At 37.1% G+C, this 19,271-nt stretch overlaps 1 protein-coding gene across 2 annotated transcripts in view; it reads left to right on the top strand.

Annotated features, from left to right (window-relative positions):
- Positions 1-3,445: 3,445 nt before the first annotated feature.
- The window catches only part of Triqk (triple QxxK/R motif containing), a 61,041-nt gene continuing 45,215 nt past the window's right edge, over positions 3,446-19,271 (top strand). For both annotated transcript variants that reach the window (XM_076924148.1, XM_076924147.1), the window contains exons 1-2: positions 3,446-3,585; positions 14,163-14,314. The gene's annotated coding sequence lies outside the window, so the exon portion shown is untranslated. The remainder of the gene's footprint in view (positions 3,586-14,162; positions 14,315-19,271) is intronic.

Genomic DNA, 19,271 nt, shown 5'->3' with positions numbered 1-19,271 from the left:
CATGATGAATTCCAGGTCCAAGTGGACTATAGTATGGGAACCTATAATAATAATAATAATAATAATAATAATAATAATAGCAACAACAACAACAATAAAAGAATAATGAAAGACACTAGGCATAATTATATGAACAACAGAAAATTTTGCTTCACCACAGATAATATCAGAAATAAAGAACACTTCATAATGGCTGTTCTAAGGTTTGAGTTTCTGAGATCCAGTCTTGTTATGTATTCTCTGCTGTTCTAGTACTATCTAGCCCATGCTGACTGTAGTATTTTGGATAGGATTGGCCTTTATACCCTCATGTATTATTTACATGCTTAGTCCCCAGTTGAGCACTCAGGGAGGGATTGGAGATGTTGGAGAAGGTATGTCACTGGGGGTGGGCTTTCCATTTCAAAAGCCCATGCCATGGCCAGAGAAAGAGCAAGGCTTCCAGTCTCACTCTCTGTTTCTCCCTGTCTGTGTCCGTGTGTCTGTCTCTCTGTCCCTATCTCTCTATGACTTTGTGTCTCTGTGTCTGTCTCTCTTATCTCTCTGTCAATCTGTGCCCCCCCCCCCATATGCATCTGTGTGCTGCTGCCTGAGAATCAGAATGCTCAGATATCAGTTACTTCTCCAGCATCATGCCTTCCTGCATGCTGCCATCTTCCCAGCCATGATAATTATGGGATAAACCTCTGATCTGTAGGCCAGTCACAATTAAATATCTTCTTTTATAATAACAGTAGCCTTGGCCATGGTGTCTTCTCAGAGCAATAGAACATTAACTAAGACATTGACCTAGAAATTGCAAGAACTCTTCTGCCTTGGCCTCCTACACACTGAGAACATGAGTATGTACCACCACAGTGCCTTTCAATGTATAGATTGCCTGTCATTAAAATGCTATTTATTTTGCAATTGGTAAGTTTTATACATACATACATACATACATACATGTGTATATACACACACACACAAATATATATACACACACACACAGACACACACACACACACACACATATATATACACACACACAAGTGTGTGTGTGTGTGGTTTTCCAATATATCTTGTATCTATGCAGGATTTACAAGGGTTGGAGCAGAAATATCATATGCAAAATACGTAACTGAGGTCTAGATAGACACAAAGTATTCTACTCAAAATGTAAGAAGTATTAAATTAGTTGAAAACAACATTTTTAGCATAATTATTTTAAAGGCCTCTTTGTAAGGCTACTTTGCAGTAGTTATTATATACTCTAAAGTGGCCAGTGCCACTTCATATAGTAGCACATGCTTATGCACTAAGTAACTTAACCAAACTCATAACAAAAGGATGCTCACAGTAAGAAATTCAATGGCAGAGACTCATTATTTGCTGTTCTTTGCTTATAGAGCACAGTGTTTTCTACTGGATGTGTGACTAAATAGAAAGGTGCAGAGTTCCAGCAATCAGAATAAATGCTTCAAACATCTGCAGCTATACATATGTGGAGCATACAGCTGTGTTTATTTCAAAGATAACACATTTACATGCCTACAATACATTTACTTAAATGTATATTTTATGCATGTGAGAAATTCAAACAAGGGCATTTTCTCTATGTGAATATGCATTTGAAAAAACGGCTTACATCTATTCTCCACATTTATTTAAAGCTAACAGTATTTATTTATACAATATACTTATTACTACACAATCATAACTCTTTCAGAATAAAACATTTTTAAAAGATTAAAGAATCTTTTTTTTTTCTTTTTTTTTTATTAGATCTTTCATTTACACTTCAGATACCATCCCGTTTCCCCATTCCCCCCCCCCCAAGATTAAAGAATCTTAAATGGGAGCATAGGTCATACACAATCAAGAACGTTTTGGGTTAAGTTTTTCATACATAGTTCAAGCTCTAAGAAGAATTTGGAATTTCAGCAAGATTAGAAAATAAAACAATTTGCCACAAAATATATTCCTTTTATTCCAGTGATTTTGTCACAACATGGTGGCCATTTTATTTGAACAAGGAAGTGTATCTGTTGGGGCTGCACTATTTTCCCTTCTCCCCCAAGCAACTCACACATACAAGCCTCCTTAAGAACATTAATTTAATGTCATTGAATTCTATCTTTGTTTAGGTTTAAAGATCCTGAATATCAGAAAATGATTTAGAAGTACAGAAAATAAAATCATATTTTGGGTTTCATTTCTCAGTGTAATATCATGGGAGACTTCAGAGGAATTGATTTATATGTGCCCTCATTCTTTTTATATGATATTTTGCCTTTTACGACCTTTTGTAATACTTGAAGGGACATTATTATTATTATTATTATTATTATTACTTTTTCTTTTTTATGAAAATAGATTCTTCTGTCATGCAGTACATCCCAACCACAGGTTTCCCTCCATCTGTTAGATCTATTCCTCCATTTCCTCTTCAGAAAAGAGCAGGCCTCCAAGAGACAACAGCCAAACTGGACAAAACATGATACAGTAACACACGGTGAAATCCCTCATATTGAGGTTGGACAAAGAAACCCAATAGAAGGAAAACAGTTTCAAAAGCAGGCAAAAGAGTGAAAGACATGCTGGATCCCTCTGTAAGGAGCGTCAGGAGAACAAAGTAACAGTCACAACATATGCAGAGGACCTTGCACAGATCCATGCAGCAGGACCTATGCTAGCCAAACAGACTAACTCTGTGAGCCTCTGTGAGACCTGCTTAATTGATTTGGTGCGCCATGTTCTCCTGGTGTTCTCCATCCCCTCTAACTCCTACTGTCTGGGTTTTAAATTTAGTTTACATCAGTATAAAGATAATCATGATTGACTCTTGTTCAGTGGTTTGTTCAGTTATAAAAAAAACAAAAAACAAACAAAAAAAAAAAAACAAAAAAAACCTCAACTGCTTCTAGTCTGTGCTTCATACACTATGGATAATAATATTTCCCAGGAGGTTTTGTCAGGATTGTAAAAGCATAATTTAGAAAGCAGTCGATTATCAAAAACATTCCAAATGTTAAATACCTCAATATTATTTGTTCCTGAAACGGACCTGCAATCACAGTCGTTTGTCACGTTTCAGCAATTACTTTCCGTAAATTGACTCTCTTGTTAAAAGTTAAAAATTAAAATAAGAGTATCCCATTCATTTTCTTTTTGATCCTACCTCAACCCCTGCCCCTTGAATCTCTTAAAATGTTTTCAGTGTTGCAATGTTTTCCTAAGGACATGGGTGTGTTTGCATGTAAAAGGTAGAAGCTGGTCACTTATTAAAATAACTTTTGGTTTTCGTTTCATGTTTGTGAAAAAAGGTTAGGCTACACTCTGTACGTCTGCATCCTCAGAAGTACTGAAGATCTAAGGTGTAGAAATGATGGACCTAAGGGCCCGCGCAGTCATGAAGGCTGGCAGGAAAGCCCTAGCCAATCAGAGTGCAGATTGAGGGCTGGCCCCGCCCTTCAGCGTCTAGCCCTCCTGGAGTAGGGGGTGTGCGGCTCCTCGTCCCGCCCCTGCCTCTGAGTGACAGCAGCGTGGACAGCTGCCCACCCGGCCAGACCCGCAGTTGGGCCGCCCTCGCTGGGCAATGCTGAGGTGTGTTTCCGGCGAGGGCTTGGGGGTTCGGGGTCACAGTTCTCTGGATGCGGGCCCAGGGCTGGAATCGCGCTTTCCCAGCGTCTCCCAGCCCCGTGGAGACTAGATCTGGCCTGGGGAACAGCCCCAGGCACTGGGCCTGAGCATCCGGAGGCTCCAGGGGACTCGGGCAAGGAGCCCAGCAGGGCGACCTCCTTTTCGACCGTTCCGGCTTCTCGGGCCCGGGGAGAATGGCCAGACTGGGGTGGGCGTGGCCGCCTAGGTTGCCGAGCAACGCGGGGTGCGCCCTGCCAGCGTGTCCTAGTGCTCCAGGTCCTGAAACTCTCAGTCCCACCCACTTCCCCAGATTTACCCTGGCCTAGGGAATAGCTTCCTGTGCTGTCCACTAACTTGAGGGGCCTCCTTGTACTTACAGGTGACTCTAGTTTCTACTAATCCTGCTCAGGCCGCCTCCTCCCGTGTCTTAACTCCGATTTACTCTTTCCTGTTTTCCCTTTTATAAGAACAGTCTTTGTAAGCCAACATATTTGTAGAGAAGAGTTGCTTTATTGGTTAGTGGTAGTAGTGAAGCGGGGTTACTTTTTCTGATGTTTAATGAATTCCTGAACCCAAACGATGTTGTTGTGTTTGTAAATGGCTAGGAAAAGGGGCTCTGTGGTATATTATCTTCACTTGATCTAATGAACTTCCTCTGGAAGTTGCAACTCATGACAGGAAGAACTTTCAATATGATCTTCCTTGCATTCTACTGTGAAGCATGTTAAACCTCTAAGCATCTATCATTGAGTCCATGTTTAATGATCAACTACAGATAGCTACTGCAAATTTCTTTTGTCGTATCTTTTGGCCCCACATTGATTCAGAAGAACCAACATTCTATATGAAAACTCAAAGGAGAAGGGAGTTGGCTTTTTTTTTTTCTGTGCCCGGTTTCTAGTGTAAAGCCTCATGAAGGGAACATCTCTTGTTCTTCTGTTAACATTGGCCCTCAGTAAGGAAAACCCTTAGTTTTCCTTAGGTGAGAGCCCTCAAACATCTCGTCTGTAAAGTTCTCAATCTAGTATCTATCCTAGCAGGATTGATTTAAAAGTATAAATAAAATAGTGATCTGTAGTAATTCAAAATGGTATTGATTATAATGTCCATTTGTTTATCTTAGAGTATTTTTTTAAATATTCTTGTTTTTTGTCTTATTTCTTTGGTTTGTTGAGAGGTGAGGATTAAGCCCATCCATCTCTTCTCTATTGATTCAGTGTTGTTGCTGCATAGGCAGCCCTTGAAGGGCCTTGAACAGTTTATCTGCCCTTAGCAGTGATATGTCCCGCCCCGACCTGAGAATACTTAGAGAATGGTGGTGGGGTTTTGTAGGGGCTCTTGGAGAGATTAGGAAATGTTCATGTTAAATCTAATAATTTCCAGAGTTTTCGATGTCACCGTTTTGAGATGCGAAGGAAGGCTTTGAGTAAACCTGTAGAGTGGGCAGCATTTGAATAGTAAGTGAAAACTATTTCGAGACCACAACTTTCCTTTAATTTATGACACAATAATTACTTTCTGCCATGTCACACTAAGGAAAACTTGGAGCAGAGTTTTTGTTTTGATTTTTATTTTTTGATTTTTGTTTGTTTTGTAACTCTTTCAAATAGCCTTTTACCCCACTTAACTATCCAAATAAGGTCATTAAAATCTATCTCATTTTTATTAGTAATCAACAAAAACATCCAATGCTGAATAACTTGTTACTTTGTTTCAGTGTAAGCCATTGATCATGTCTATGAAAGCATATTCAGGTAAAAAAAAATGTAATGTTATAGGACAATGTTAAATTCTATTTTGAGATAAATGTTAAATGTGTAAAATTTCTTCTGCATCAGTCTTCATTTTGGAAAATTAACAAAAAGAGGCTGATTATGCTAAGTTCGTGCAACTGTAAAACCATTACCTGATTCTTACAGCTTATATGAAAGATCTTTTATGTTTTAATGTACATAGGCTAAAAAGTATCCTGATTGCTTTCAGTTCCTGGTAGCTATAACCATTTGGCTTTTCCACCGATGCCCCAGTTCCAGAATAATGACTCAGAGGCTTATTATTTAATAATAAATGCCTAGGCTTTAAGCTTTTAAGAGTTGTTTTCCAAGTAGCTCTTAACTCAGTTATCCTGTTGATACTATTCTATGCCACAAGACTGATTACCTCAGTAATCTCCTCAGCTCTGTCTGACTTTCTCAGAGATGGTCAGGTGGCAAATCCCCTGCCTGATTCCCTCTCAGTGGAAGGCCCATCTGGAAGTCCCACCTTCTAATCCTCCCTCAGCTTATTGGCCATTGGATTTTTATTGACAGGCAATTCTTCCACACACTACACAAGAGATTCTCTCTACAGGTAGCTCTTTTCCCAATTTCATTTTTAAATAGAAGATTGTAAATAGAGTTTGTTATTTATTTTGCTCAAATAACCCACAGAAGTTGGTACCAGCTGTAGACATACACCACTGGACAGACAATGCATTTGACTAGGAAGTATGTATTTCTTTTGTAGTAAACGTTGAGTGTACAAAAGGGACTGGTATTAGAACTACTTTGCCTTTCTTTACTGGCCTCTCTATTTCTATTAGAGAAATTAAGTAAAGATAGACTTGACTTAGCATCTCAAGGACACAAACTTTTGTTTCTTGTCTTGGGTTTGAAAACAGTGTCCAAACACCAATTTTTATATTAACAAACTGACTAGGGGTTAGTGCTTTTGATCAGATACCAAATGAATGTTGGTTCCTTGTATCCTTTCTAACCTTCTAGTCCCTGTCCAAGAAACTAGACCTTAATCACCTTGTGGAAAAATACTCTGACTTCAGAATAGATACACTCACTCGGACTTGATGTCGTGTCATCCATGTTAGCTTCCTCACTAGAGTGATGTAGACTGGTGGATTCCAGTCACTGACTAGGTACACCTCTGTATTAGTTCACCTCCTTGTTGCTGACAAAATACCTGATGATAGTAACTTAAGGATGGAAGAGTTTATTCTGGATTAGTGTGCTAGAAGTAGTCCAAGATGGTGGGGAAGGTGTGGAGACAGGGGCATCCGGTCTGCTGGGAATATTACATCAACAGTCAGGAAGAAGTAAACAATACATGCTTGGGCTCAGTTGAGTTTCTCCTTTTAATGCAACCCAAGACCCAGCCCAGGGAATAGCACTGCCTACTTTTAGACTGGGTTTTTTTTTCACTTCAACATAGTGATGATAATCTTTCACAGACATGCACAAAGGATTGTATCTTAGATGATTATAGGTCCAATCAAGTTGATAATTGATGTAACTCTCATATTCTCTTATTGAGAAGCAGCAATTGAATGGGATTGTAGGCCAAGACTGTGAACCTAGCACTCTGGCTTTTTACAATGAGTAACATTTCTTAGTATTTTGAAGTATGCAATAGCATTTTTACATCATTGCAATGACTTTAAAGCAGCTACTTTTGACTTTTGAGACTGTGGATTTAGGAAAGAGGGAGACCTGTCAGCTGGAGGAAGAATAGTCTGTTCTTACTGAAATGCTAAGTGCCTCCATTGGAAAGCATACCCTGTGAGTGTTCATGTCAAAGCACGAAGTGAGGCCATATTTTCCCCAGACTTTGTGCATATATTCATGTGTTCATATCTATAATTTGTAGCTCTATGAAGGTCTTAAACATACTTTTTAGAATATAGTACACATGTATTCTCTCAGCATAACCAAAATGATGCTAATGAAAAATAGTGATAAATATTTATTCATATTTGATTTCCTCGAGAAATTTGTTAAAGAAATAAGAACCATTTATTCCTAGAACTAATTCTTTTACAAACCTCTTAAATACACTTAATCCCTTTTAGATGATAAAATGATAGGTGTTTTTGAAACAGTAGAGTAGTTTGTGTATGTATTTTAGTGAAAATGACATTTTTACGTCATAAATTTGAATAATAAATAAAGAGGTAAACATTCTTGATGCAGTGATATAACAGATCATTTTGTTGAGTCACAGGTAAGAGATATCATAAAATGAAGGTTGAAAACAGCACTAAGAATATAGAAACCTGCTTCTTTTATAATTCCTACAGTTACATAGTTGTAAAAGTAGCAGTCCAGTTAGAATGTGAAACCTAAAATTTTAACTATGACAAAAGATAGATGACTCAATCCAGAGAATACTTAATTTTACATAAAAATGCCTTTGTTGGATTTTGAATAATAATTTATATGGTTACCCATGACAAGATTCTAATTAGAGATTATGGCTTATATCCTGATTTACATGTGGCATACACTAGATGGGAAGCTTTAGATTTGACTCTGGTAGCAGACATATCATTTATTGGGGTTTAAAACTATGCTAGTCTTCAAGTTGGTTGTGTAGGAAGGACTGGAGATTTGTGACTTTCTGTTATTTTTTCAACACGATACTTGAACATTATATTTCATTCTTTACAGTGATAGCTTTCAGTCTCTGAGTAGGGCCAGAACAGATTCTGAATCTATCTTTTCTCTGCTTCTAGGTTTACCATTCTCTAGTTTCATTCCACTCCTCAAATCCGTTTCCCTTAAACATGGGAAATGCTGGATTATACAGAAATGTCCTATACAGCTTTTTATGTACTAAAATATTCTGGACAATATGGAGTTTGACAGTGAAGCCAAGTGGAAGAAAATACCCCATCAAATCAAGGAAATTAGCAAAGAAGCCAGAGGCATGCCTTAAGTCAAAGAAGACCAATTCAGGGAAACTTTTGAAGCTAATGCATTCACAATGCATCTGTGTTTAGAATTCCATCCAAAAAGGACAGACAGTAATAAAGTGATAGTAGAGAGATAGTAGCAAAGATAAAAGATACCATGAAAATTAAAAAAATATATAAAAAACATTAAGCATTTTTATAAACTGCAGTTTTAACATCTCATACTCCTATTTGAAGTTTGACATGTACCACACTGGAAATGACAGTATTATCAAGGCTGTATTCTTTGTGTAACCTCCAGTAGACAATCTTGGTTTTTATTCCTTTCCCTGGTCTTATGGCTACCACATTCCTACGTTTATGGCCCTCTTGTTTCATCTACTAGGTCAGCAAAATTGCATGTGTCTGACTGCTCTTTTGTAGTGCATCTCTTAATGACAGCAAGGATCCTTCAGTAACTTATCCTGGCCTTCGGGGATCAGAATTTGTATATCTTTGGACCAGGTAGTATAATATCATCTCTGATATCAATAAGCCAGAAGTTCACAATGTTTTATTATTATTTAAATATATATTGCACTATTGAATTAATTTTTTCTTTTTATATGTTCTGTCAATTTTAAACTAGATTTAATCAAAGTATTTGGAGACACTACTCCATCATTTTAAGTAGCATACAGAGACACTTTTATGCTCATGGACCACTTCTTATAATTAATACTTTACCAGGTTGATTTTTCCTCCCACCACCCCCGAAAAAAACTAAAAACCAAAAACCAAAAAAGAAGCTAGACTCTTATATACATATATTAGCAGATTTCTGTTACTCAAACCCTAGAAATACAAAACACAAGCAAATATACTTGAAGTTCTCAAATGATTGCTTTGCTGGTTTTGTGGAATTAGACAATTGAGAAAACAGATGAGAAACCACGAATTCTTCCTTCCTAAGGATACCTTCTTTATTTTCATCTTTTGAGAGGTCATATTTTACATAAAAAAGATGTCTTTTGCATTTCTGGGCCTTTCTTAAGCTTGTAAAATGCTGTTCTTTCTTGGCCTGGATGATAAATGTATAGAACTGCTTTTCCATCCAGAGCAATCAGATGTGCTCCAAATGTCTATCAATAGCTTACTTGCCTTAGTATCTTGTTGATCTTCAAAGAGCTGTGCTGCCAACACCAGAAAAGTCTACTTTTCTTTACATTTCATAATTGTGATTTTATTTTAATTATCTATAGGAATGGGTCAACATTTCCATAAAGATCTTAGACTTTGTGTTTGAAATAAGTTCCTATCATATTTGACCATTGTATATTAAAACCAAGTGACTCTAAAGATAAGCATGCAACATTTAATAAGTGAAAAGCATATTATTAAAGGTCTGTCTGGATGGAGCAGGTAAATTATACAGACTAAGTGTAAAATTAAATGTAGTCTTAAAAATTCCCACGAAGCCAAGGTTGGTAAGTCTAGGAGGAAGCTTGCATTTCATTAAAGGGAATAGAGCTATGAGGCGGCTGAAGTTTGTAACAGGGGTAACTCTTGCTTAGAAAACAGAAAGGAGTTCAGCAGCCAGGACAGACGACTCAGAATATGGCTAAAACTGGGACCATAGAGTCCTCGTGGCCAAGTGAAGAAGGCTGTTGGTATATGCTATGCAGAAACAAGTCTGCATCATATAGCTGAGGACATACTGCAGGTTTTAAAGTAGTACACTACATGATCGGATTAGCCCTTTAAAATATTAATTCTCAAACCTTTCACAGTATTCCCCCCAATTTTTTAATTCTGTTATCACATAAATGAAAGTAACCATGAGAAATTCTGATTTCTAGATGTTTTTAATACTGTCCTTTAAAGTATTGTATATAGTTTCTTAGTCACTCCAGAAATACATGGAGTATATAAGACTATATATATCACATGTAAATGTATGTGCTAAATAAGCCAAAAATCACTCAAAAATTTGAAGATTAAGTTACTTATAAGGTACAAAACATAATATTTTCTGGTCTTCATAGGCATATCAATGTAGACAAAACATGATCCATAATTGTATTTGCTGCCTTCTGTGATACCTTTATATATGTCCTACAGAAAATTCATGAAAGCTTAAGATGATTATTTAGTTAGGGGCTACTTAGATCTATTTATATTTTATAGTTTAGATGTAGATAATGCAATCTCTGAACTAAAGCTTATCATTTTGATAAAATTAACATTTCAGTGCCCGAAGAGAACGATTATCTGTGCTTTCTTTTTAATATTGGTTCAGTTGCTTAATGTAATCATTTTCTGGATAATTATATATTGTTTATATATACTTTAGTATTCATATCTCATAAAGAGTCCTTTCCCCCTTTTCACAGGTAAAATGTCAGTCCCCAGCTCAGAACATGTAGTTCCTTGTAAAGAGTGAGAGCTACAGATAGATTTTAATGCAGATTTCTGTCCTTTTCCCTCTCAAGGTAGCATGCTCAAGTAGGTCACTTACCCAATCCCAAGGGAACCATTTCTTCAGTTATAGCTAATTGTATTTATTCCAGAGGGATGTGAAGACAAGTTCTGAGCATACAGCTGGTTACATAATCACAGTACTTGCCGTGCTAACTGCCATTTAACAAATGCCAACTGCTTGATATTATCACTAATTTCATCATCATTTATAAGGGGCCAGGACCCATTATTTACATTTTGAAAACTCAGTAGTTCTGTGAAATGACCGCTTCTCGAGCTTTGCGTAAGCTGTGATTGAGGTGTCAGCCAGGGCTGACCTGTTAGTGGAGTGCTTGTGCCCTCACAGGGTGACCTTTCTCCATTGTGCATCTTCCCCTTACTTCAGGAATCTCAAATACACAACAACGAGGGATGGACATGTTCTCTTTATATAATGTAAATCCTCCCAAGGAACACATGGCCCTGAGATTTTAATTAAGGACCACAGAGTAGATTATTATGATACTTTTATTTTAAACTCCATATTGAGATACATAGTTCACAAGCTTAAGATTTGACATGTTTAAAATGGCATGATTGAATAAGTTTAAAATGTTTATAGACCTCTGTAGCCATCAATACTATCTAACTTTGAAATAATTTTGTATTTAAGCAAGATCTCTTCTCTCCATTAAAAATCACAATGTTTCTCTTTCACCTCGATAGCATAAACATTTTCGTTATTGAATTTTCCCCATTCTGAATTCTTCCTGTAAAGAGAACAGTAGCCCTGATACATTCAGTGAGCGATTCCACCTGCTCTTTTTCACTTAGCTTTATCTCTAAGACCATCCATGTAGTAATGTGCATCAGCATTTGATTAGTTTTTCTGTTCATTGTGGGTTGGTCCCTCTTTGCGGCTGTTAGAATAATTCAGTTGTGATGACGCACATGTGCACACGCACGTTTTGTATGGAAAGCCTTTCTATCTCATGAGCATGCACTTAAGAGCAGAAGTGTTGGTCACATATGGTTCGATGTGTAGGTTTGGGGGAGCAGTTGCTGACTCTCTAAAGTGTGAGTTCACTCTCTCACTTTGCTAACCAATGTGTGAGGGTTCGAATCTCTCCACTGGCATCTTCCTCCACTGTCAAGTTTTTTCTTTTTGTTTAGTCAACTATGAAGAGGTGAAAGTGCTGGGTCATTATACTGAATTTCCACAAGAAATAATGTATGTTCTTGTTGGAAATTTGAAAATCCTTTGGAAAGATGTCATTTCAAGTTTTTTAATCATTTGAAGATTAGTGATTTTTTAAAAAGTTGTTGAATAGTAAGAGTCTTTCATATGATCTCAGTACAAAATGTTTATCCATTAACTGATTTGTAGATGTTTTCTCCAATTGTGTGGATCATATTTGTATTGTTTTTATTTTTTTGGAGCATATAACACCCTGGCTTCAGACTCTGAGAAACTGTTATGCAACTCAAAGTCATGACATTTAAGTCACACATAGAACTAGGATTATTTGGTTGTCTTATCTTTAGGCAGTGGCATGAGATAAGCATTAAGCTTTATTCCATAATAGCATTATTTATTTAACAGGTAGTTTTTCATATTACGACTCTTGACTTTAATTTTTATCTGTACTTATAAATGGCCTAGAGGCTGGATAGATGGTTCAGCAGTTAAGAACGCTTGCTGCTTTTGCAGAGTATTGAAGATGAGTTCTCAGCAGCTACATGGTTGCTTACTGCTTCACCAGTTTCAGGGGATCTGCAGCCCCCTTGGACTCATGTGCATAAGGATGTAAGCATGTGTGTGCTCTCCCATATGCCTTCCCTACCCCCATGTTAGCACACATACACACACACACACACAGACACACACACAATTTTTAAAAAGTGTTTGATATATATCTTTATCGTATTTGAATTAAAAATATTCTCAAATATATGGATTTTAATTTTCAGTAAGTATTATTAGAAAGCAGTTTGGAGTCATATAAATTTGATTCTCATCTATACGAGAGTAATTTCAGTGTAAACTAGAATAAAGTTCATAATTTGGTATATAATATGCATGTAATATGTCTTACTCTTATGTCCAGTGAATACATGTGTATAAATTACATGTACACTGTTATTTTCCATTATTACTGTTAATAACTGTTTAGGAAATAATATGTACTCTCAAGTTTATTATTAGTTACTATTGTATGTTAATGAGATACAAATTGAAATAGCTAAAAGTAATTTGAAATTTGTCTTTTATACTCATGCATGACTCTACAACAGTGGTTCTCAACCTGTGGGTCATGATCCCTTTTGGTGCTTGTGTATCAGATATTTTGCATATCAGATATTTATATTTCAATAGAATTAGCAAAATTACAATTATGAAATAGCAGTAAAATGTTTTATGGTGAGGGAGCCAGCACAACATAAGGGACTATATTCAAGGGTTATTTTAAGACGACTTGAGAACCATTGCTCTAGAATAAACTAGAACAGCTCCCTCTATTTTTCAGATATACCTTTGTACATATATTAAATCAAGTAAATGTTTGTAATGCTATCTTCTAAGGGACCTTCTCCCAGCTATTATTATGGGACTAACTGTACCCTTAAAGATGTATTATCTTCCAAATATACTTTGGCAGTTAAATCTGTTTTGGTTGAATATATTTTTTTGTTAAATAAATAAACAAATATTAAATTATTTGTTAAATAATATAGTGTACAATATTATTGCATTGTACACAATAATATTGTGTACAATACTGTGTACTGACTTGTTACCATATTTATCATGTAGTCTATTGATATTTAGTATATTACTATAGTTTAGTACATTATAATATTTGGTAATTACTTATTGGTTTTAGTGTTGTAAGATGCTAATTAATGAATAGTTAGAAAACCAAGAATCATAGAATGAGGCAAAAGGAAACCATATAAAGCTTAAAATGCTCTTGTCTTTTCATTTGTTTCATTTTAATTTTTAAATTAATTTTGATTGTGTGTGTTCACATTTGTGGTTGTTTATAAAGTATGGTGGGTATATCAGGAGACCTAGGGCTGACAGCAGGAGTCTTCCTCAGTTATATTCACATTATATATTGAGATAGGGTCAGGTACTAGAGCCCAGAGTTTTCAGATTTGGCTAGTTCAGCTAGCCAGCTTGCTTAGATATAGCCCATCTCTGCTTCGCAAGCACTGAGATTTTTGGTGGTTCCCTGCTCCTTGCCTGACTTCTCATGCATTCTGGAAGCCTGAACTTTGATCCTTACGTTTGTACAACAAACTCCTTACCAACGGACCTGTCTCTAGCCCCTCCAGTGTGCCTTGTTCTTAGTCAATTGGGTAACTGAAAATCATCCATTTTAATTTGTCCATATATTCTCATTTTAAATTACAGTAAGAAAAATCAACCAGGAGTGATTTTTGGCAACTGGAGTTGAATTTGCCAGGAATGCTGCAGAGCTTCTGAGACTTTGCTTCGGGAAACATCTCTCTTTTTTGGCCGCTTTCCAGAGTTTCAACTTGGCAGCCTCAAGGACACAGCGTAAGGTGTGTTTTCTTGATTGAATGCTTGGAAAAAGATGTTTTGATTTATGGTTTGTTTCCTTTTACTTTGTTTTTCTTGGTTTGAATTGTTTGTTTCTGGCAATGAACTTGGGCTCTGAATATGGCTTTTTGTTACAGAGGGCACTATTATAATGAGAAAATGTTTTACATGTTTTTATTTTGTGTAATATCAAAGCAAATCAAGCAAGATTCATAAGCTGTAGATTTTATCTGGCTTATTTGTTTAATAACAGTGTACTATTGTGTACTGACTTGTTACCACATTTAACATGTAATCTCTTGATAGTTGGTACATTATTATGGTTTAGTACATTATAATATTTGGTAATTACTTATTGGTTGTAGTCAATGTTGCAATATGATAATTAGTGAACATAAACATAGCTATTCAATGCTACATTGACTGTTTTTTAATTTATTGACACATGGCTCCAGAAGAGTACTAGGAAGGATATAAAGCATAAAGTCTCTTACTTGTTTAATGACATCTTTCCTTTCTCAGTCCTGATTACAATCCTCCAAAGACTCTATAGTCCTTCAAGATGAAAGCTGAGGCACTGAAATCAGCCAGCATTTCTCTACAAACCTGTTTCCTTGTTTTGTTTCTAAATTTATCTCTGCTCTTGCACGCATTTGTTTGTTTCAGGCTTAGAACACACTTCTTTGAGGCTTTCCCCATATCAGCAAGTTTGTGCTTGCTATTCTATTCTGTCTTATTCCTTTTGCATTGTATTAAGATGTCACCGCCTATCTGTACTATAAGGTCACTTTTTAGTTAGAAGGCCTGCCATGAACATGAAGTATTGCTCTCTATCCTGTAGTAATCATCCATATTTAATAAGTCATATATTTTGTATTTACCTTGCTTATTTTGGTCCTTACTAGCAAGGCTACCATATACAATTGTGCTTTTATTCTGAAATGTGCCACACAGGCTCATGTGTTTGAACACTTTGTGCTTTGTGTGGGAGGCTGGAGAACCTCTGGTAGTTGAGGTTTAGTGGAAGAAGTAACTCAGCGGGCCATAGGATATACAGGTCAGCGCTGCATCCTGTCCAGTCTTTTGTTCCTAATCCATGGAGGTTTAAGCAGCTCCATGCTCCTGCTGTCAGACTGTGATGTGCATCTCCCACCATACCTAAGGCCTGCAATGGACTGGATCTTTAATAGTGAACCAAAATAAATTCTTCTTACCTTGAGTTGTTTCTTTTGCAGTTATTTAGTCAGTGCAAGAAGAGTTAATAATGAAGCATATGATGGCTCTGTTTTTGCTCAATCTCTACTAGCTAGTGTAGCTAGAAAACTCATAGCTCAATGTCTTGAAACCACAAAGGTTTATTTCTTATATAGGCGCTATACCCAAAATTCATTAATAGAAAAGCTTAGGAGTCTCCTACACCAAAGTCTTCACCTGAACCCACTTGCACGGTCACTGCAGCAGGGAGAGAGAAGAGCAGCTTCTCAGGCTTGCATTTAGAGTTTGAATAGACAAAGCACATAGCCTACTTTCAAATGCAGGAGTGATGATTACAACATTACCTCCTACCAGAACAAAGGATGGAGAAGAGTTGAGTCATGTTCATAGCTGCCAAAGCTGTCTGCCAGTGTGTGTGTATGTGTGTGTATATGTGTATGTGTGTGTGTGGGGGGGGGCACATGTGCCAGAATGTACACAGAAGATGGAGAACAAACCACAGAAATTAGTTTTCATTTACTATGTGTGTCCTGGGGGGGGGGGGGGGAAAGCCAGGTCATCAGGCATGACAGCCATGTCTGTTTCTATTAAGCCATGTCAACATATCCCCCTTTCTCTTGCTCTGTAGTCAGAATATTAGATTAGTAGGTAAGGAAGTCCTTAAGGACATATTCCAGGAAAGAGAGAACATGAGCACAATCAGTAAACTCTTCTGTGATTTGATAAATTCAGGAATGTGTGCAACTCAAAATGGTTGGAGCATAGTGTGTGTGGGTAGGGGATGGTGGATGGGAGTTAGACAGGTAGAAAGATTGGAAGAAAAGAAAAGGCATACTACAGTAAATTAGAGTAAGAACTGCATCTGAAGACAAAGGGAAATATTGAATTATAAACCCCAGGGGAGGTGCTTGACTAAGCTTCTGAAAGGAGCTTTCTTTCTTTCTTTCTTTCTTTCTTTCTTTCTTTCTTTCTTTCTTTCTTTCTTTCTTTCTTTCTTTTGAGGTTCTATGGACATGGATTTGAGGGAAAAGAACTGGAGTTAGGAAAGTCAAGTAGGAGATGACTTTAGTGAGTGGATAAAGTCTCAGGTTGGGGCATCAGCAGCAAAGATAGAAAGGAGGACAGCAGGTGGAAAGGCTGAGACTGTGGGGAACATCTGAGCACAGAAGAGGCCGTGGTAGAGGCAGGATGGTCTTTGCTTTGACATCAAGACAGAGGCACCACTACAGACAAACTGCTTCTGAGGATGCATGTGTAGATTTGACTGTTGGTGTCTGTTGTGGGAATGTATTATGGTAAGCTTGCAAAGTGAGTGATTCTTACTTGGTGATGTGTGTGTGTGTGTGTGTGTGTGTGTGTGTGTGTGTGTGTGTGTGTGTGTGTTTGACCTGGGAAACAAAGCCATATGTTCACATTAGAATGAAGGTGGATGGAGATTTTGAGAGGTGGGGGAACAGGTGTGACTGTGGAGTGACATGGGAGACAGCAGATTAGAGGGACACAATTGCAGTGCATCACTAGGCATTTAGCAACCTCAGTTACATAGTTTACTGCAAAAACTGTCAAGAAGCTCATTATCTTCACAGTGTTACCAATTCAGAAAAATTTGAAAATATATTCCTTAAAATGATTCCATGTGTCTCTATGAAAATGACTCATGAGATATAATCTCACTTATGGACAAAACTATTGGATAGCATGATAATAAAATTCCTTAATAGAAGAAAACTTTCTGAAACTTAAGTTATTATCTAATACTTTCTAGAAGCAGTTTTATGAGAGTCTTTTATTATAGAACTTTCTAATGTTCTAGGATTACAGCAACATAAAGAAAAAGATATGGAGATTTCCCATGTCTCTCCAGTCCCAACACACTTGTAGCTTTGCCTGTGATCCACACCCCCCACAGTGGTGCATGTGCTAATCTAAGGAGGGCCTAGGAGTGCATCACCTGTCTAAGCTCATAACTCACCTGGCTTCACTGCTGGCTCCATACATGCTAGAGGTTTGAATCTACACATTCAGACTTGTGTCCACCAGAATATGTTCACTGCTCTGGGAGTCTCCTGCATCTTCATCTCTGCTGGGGCTTACAACTCCCAGACATGACATTGCTTCTTATTGTGTCCATAATTTTGCCTTCCCTCCGAATACCATATAGTTGGAGTGATGTAACTTGAGGAACACTTTGAAAAGATGTGTACTATCTGTTTGTGTTTCTACTTTTGAGTATTTTCCTTTCTCTTCATTAGCTCAATTATTGTTAGGCAGATTTTTTAAAAATTTTTTAGTTCTTTATATGTTATATATTTAACCCCTCCGTGAGGTATAGCTGGTAGAGATTTTTCATTCATTCTTTTTTCCTTTTTAAAAATTATTATAAATCATTCCATTTGTTTACATCTTAAATGATATCCCACTTCCAAGTTACCCCCTCCACCAACCCCTCAGCCCATGATATTTCACTTTCCAGTAATTCCTCTGCTGTCCCCCCATCCCACATATGCTCTTTCTCCTCCCTTTTGCCTGTATGAGAGTGCTCCCCCACCCACCCACACTCTCCCTCCCCACTGCCCCAGCATCCCCCTACTCTGGGGCATCAAACCTTTTCAGGACCAAGGGCCTCTCCTCCCATTGATGTCAGGCAAGACCATCCTCTGCTACATATGTATCTGGGGCCATGGATCCCTCTAGGTACACTCTTTGGTTTCTTTCATTCTTTAGTCAGTCTGTTTACTCTGCTGATACTTTTTTCCTGTACAGCTTTTAAATTTCATGTGTGCCTTAGGGTTATTTTCTATGTAATCGAAGTCCTTTTAAAGAAAGTTTGTCTTACCTTTATATCTTGGAGTTTTTTTCCTTCAGCAATTTTAGGGCTTAAAGTCCTATACTGAGGTCTTTAGTCCACTGGGAGTTGATTTTTGTGCAGGATTAAAGACAAGAATCTAATATCTTCTGCATTTGGGTATGTCCAGTTTCTTGTTTTTATTTAGAGAAAAAGCTGTCTTTTTGTCTTCATGTATATTTTTTACATATTTGACAAGAATTAGATGCTTAGCTATCAGGAAAATGTAAAGTAAGATTGCCTTGAGAATCCATTTAAGCCTCTCACAATGACTACATCAGCAAAACCCCACCACCTGCTAGTGAGAATGTGGTGTCAGAGGAGCCCTTCTACTGTTGGTGTGGTTATAAATTGATGTAGACACTATGCCAGTCAATATGGAGCTTTCTCAAAATCCTAAATGTAGAAATATCATCTTACCCAGTTGTACCCCTCCTGTGTACATACTCAATGGACACATTCCTACCCTAGAGATCCTTGTACACTCGTGCTCACTACCCATGTTTTCATATTAGCTAATAGAACCAATATAGATGTCTATGGACAGATAGGTGGATAAGGAATGTAGGCTATATCTACACAATGTAATGTTATTCATTTCTAAAGAAAATATTAGTTATAACATTTGTAGAAAACTGTTTAGAACTGGCAGTTATCTTGTTAAATAAATCTACTGATACCAAGTGAAACAAACACAACATGCTTTTTCTCATATGTGGGAGGAACAGAGTAAGGGGAGAGGGATGGTAGAGGAAGGGCAATAAGAACAAAGTGTGCATGAAACGGCTGTGTTGAAACCCATTACTTGGTGTGATAATTAAAAAGAATAAAAAGAATAATAGCTTTTTCACTAGTTTCATTCACCAAGTAGTTGAGGTTTCGGTTCACTTGTTTTGGGT

This window comes from Arvicanthis niloticus, chromosome 25 (assembly GCF_011762505.2).
Source record: "Arvicanthis niloticus isolate mArvNil1 chromosome 25, mArvNil1.pat.X, whole genome shotgun sequence".
NCBI classification, from domain to species: Eukaryota; Metazoa; Chordata; class Mammalia; order Rodentia; family Muridae; genus Arvicanthis; species Arvicanthis niloticus.
The sequence above is the reverse complement of the archived record's forward strand: the minus strand, read 5'-3'. Positions and strand labels throughout refer to the sequence as shown.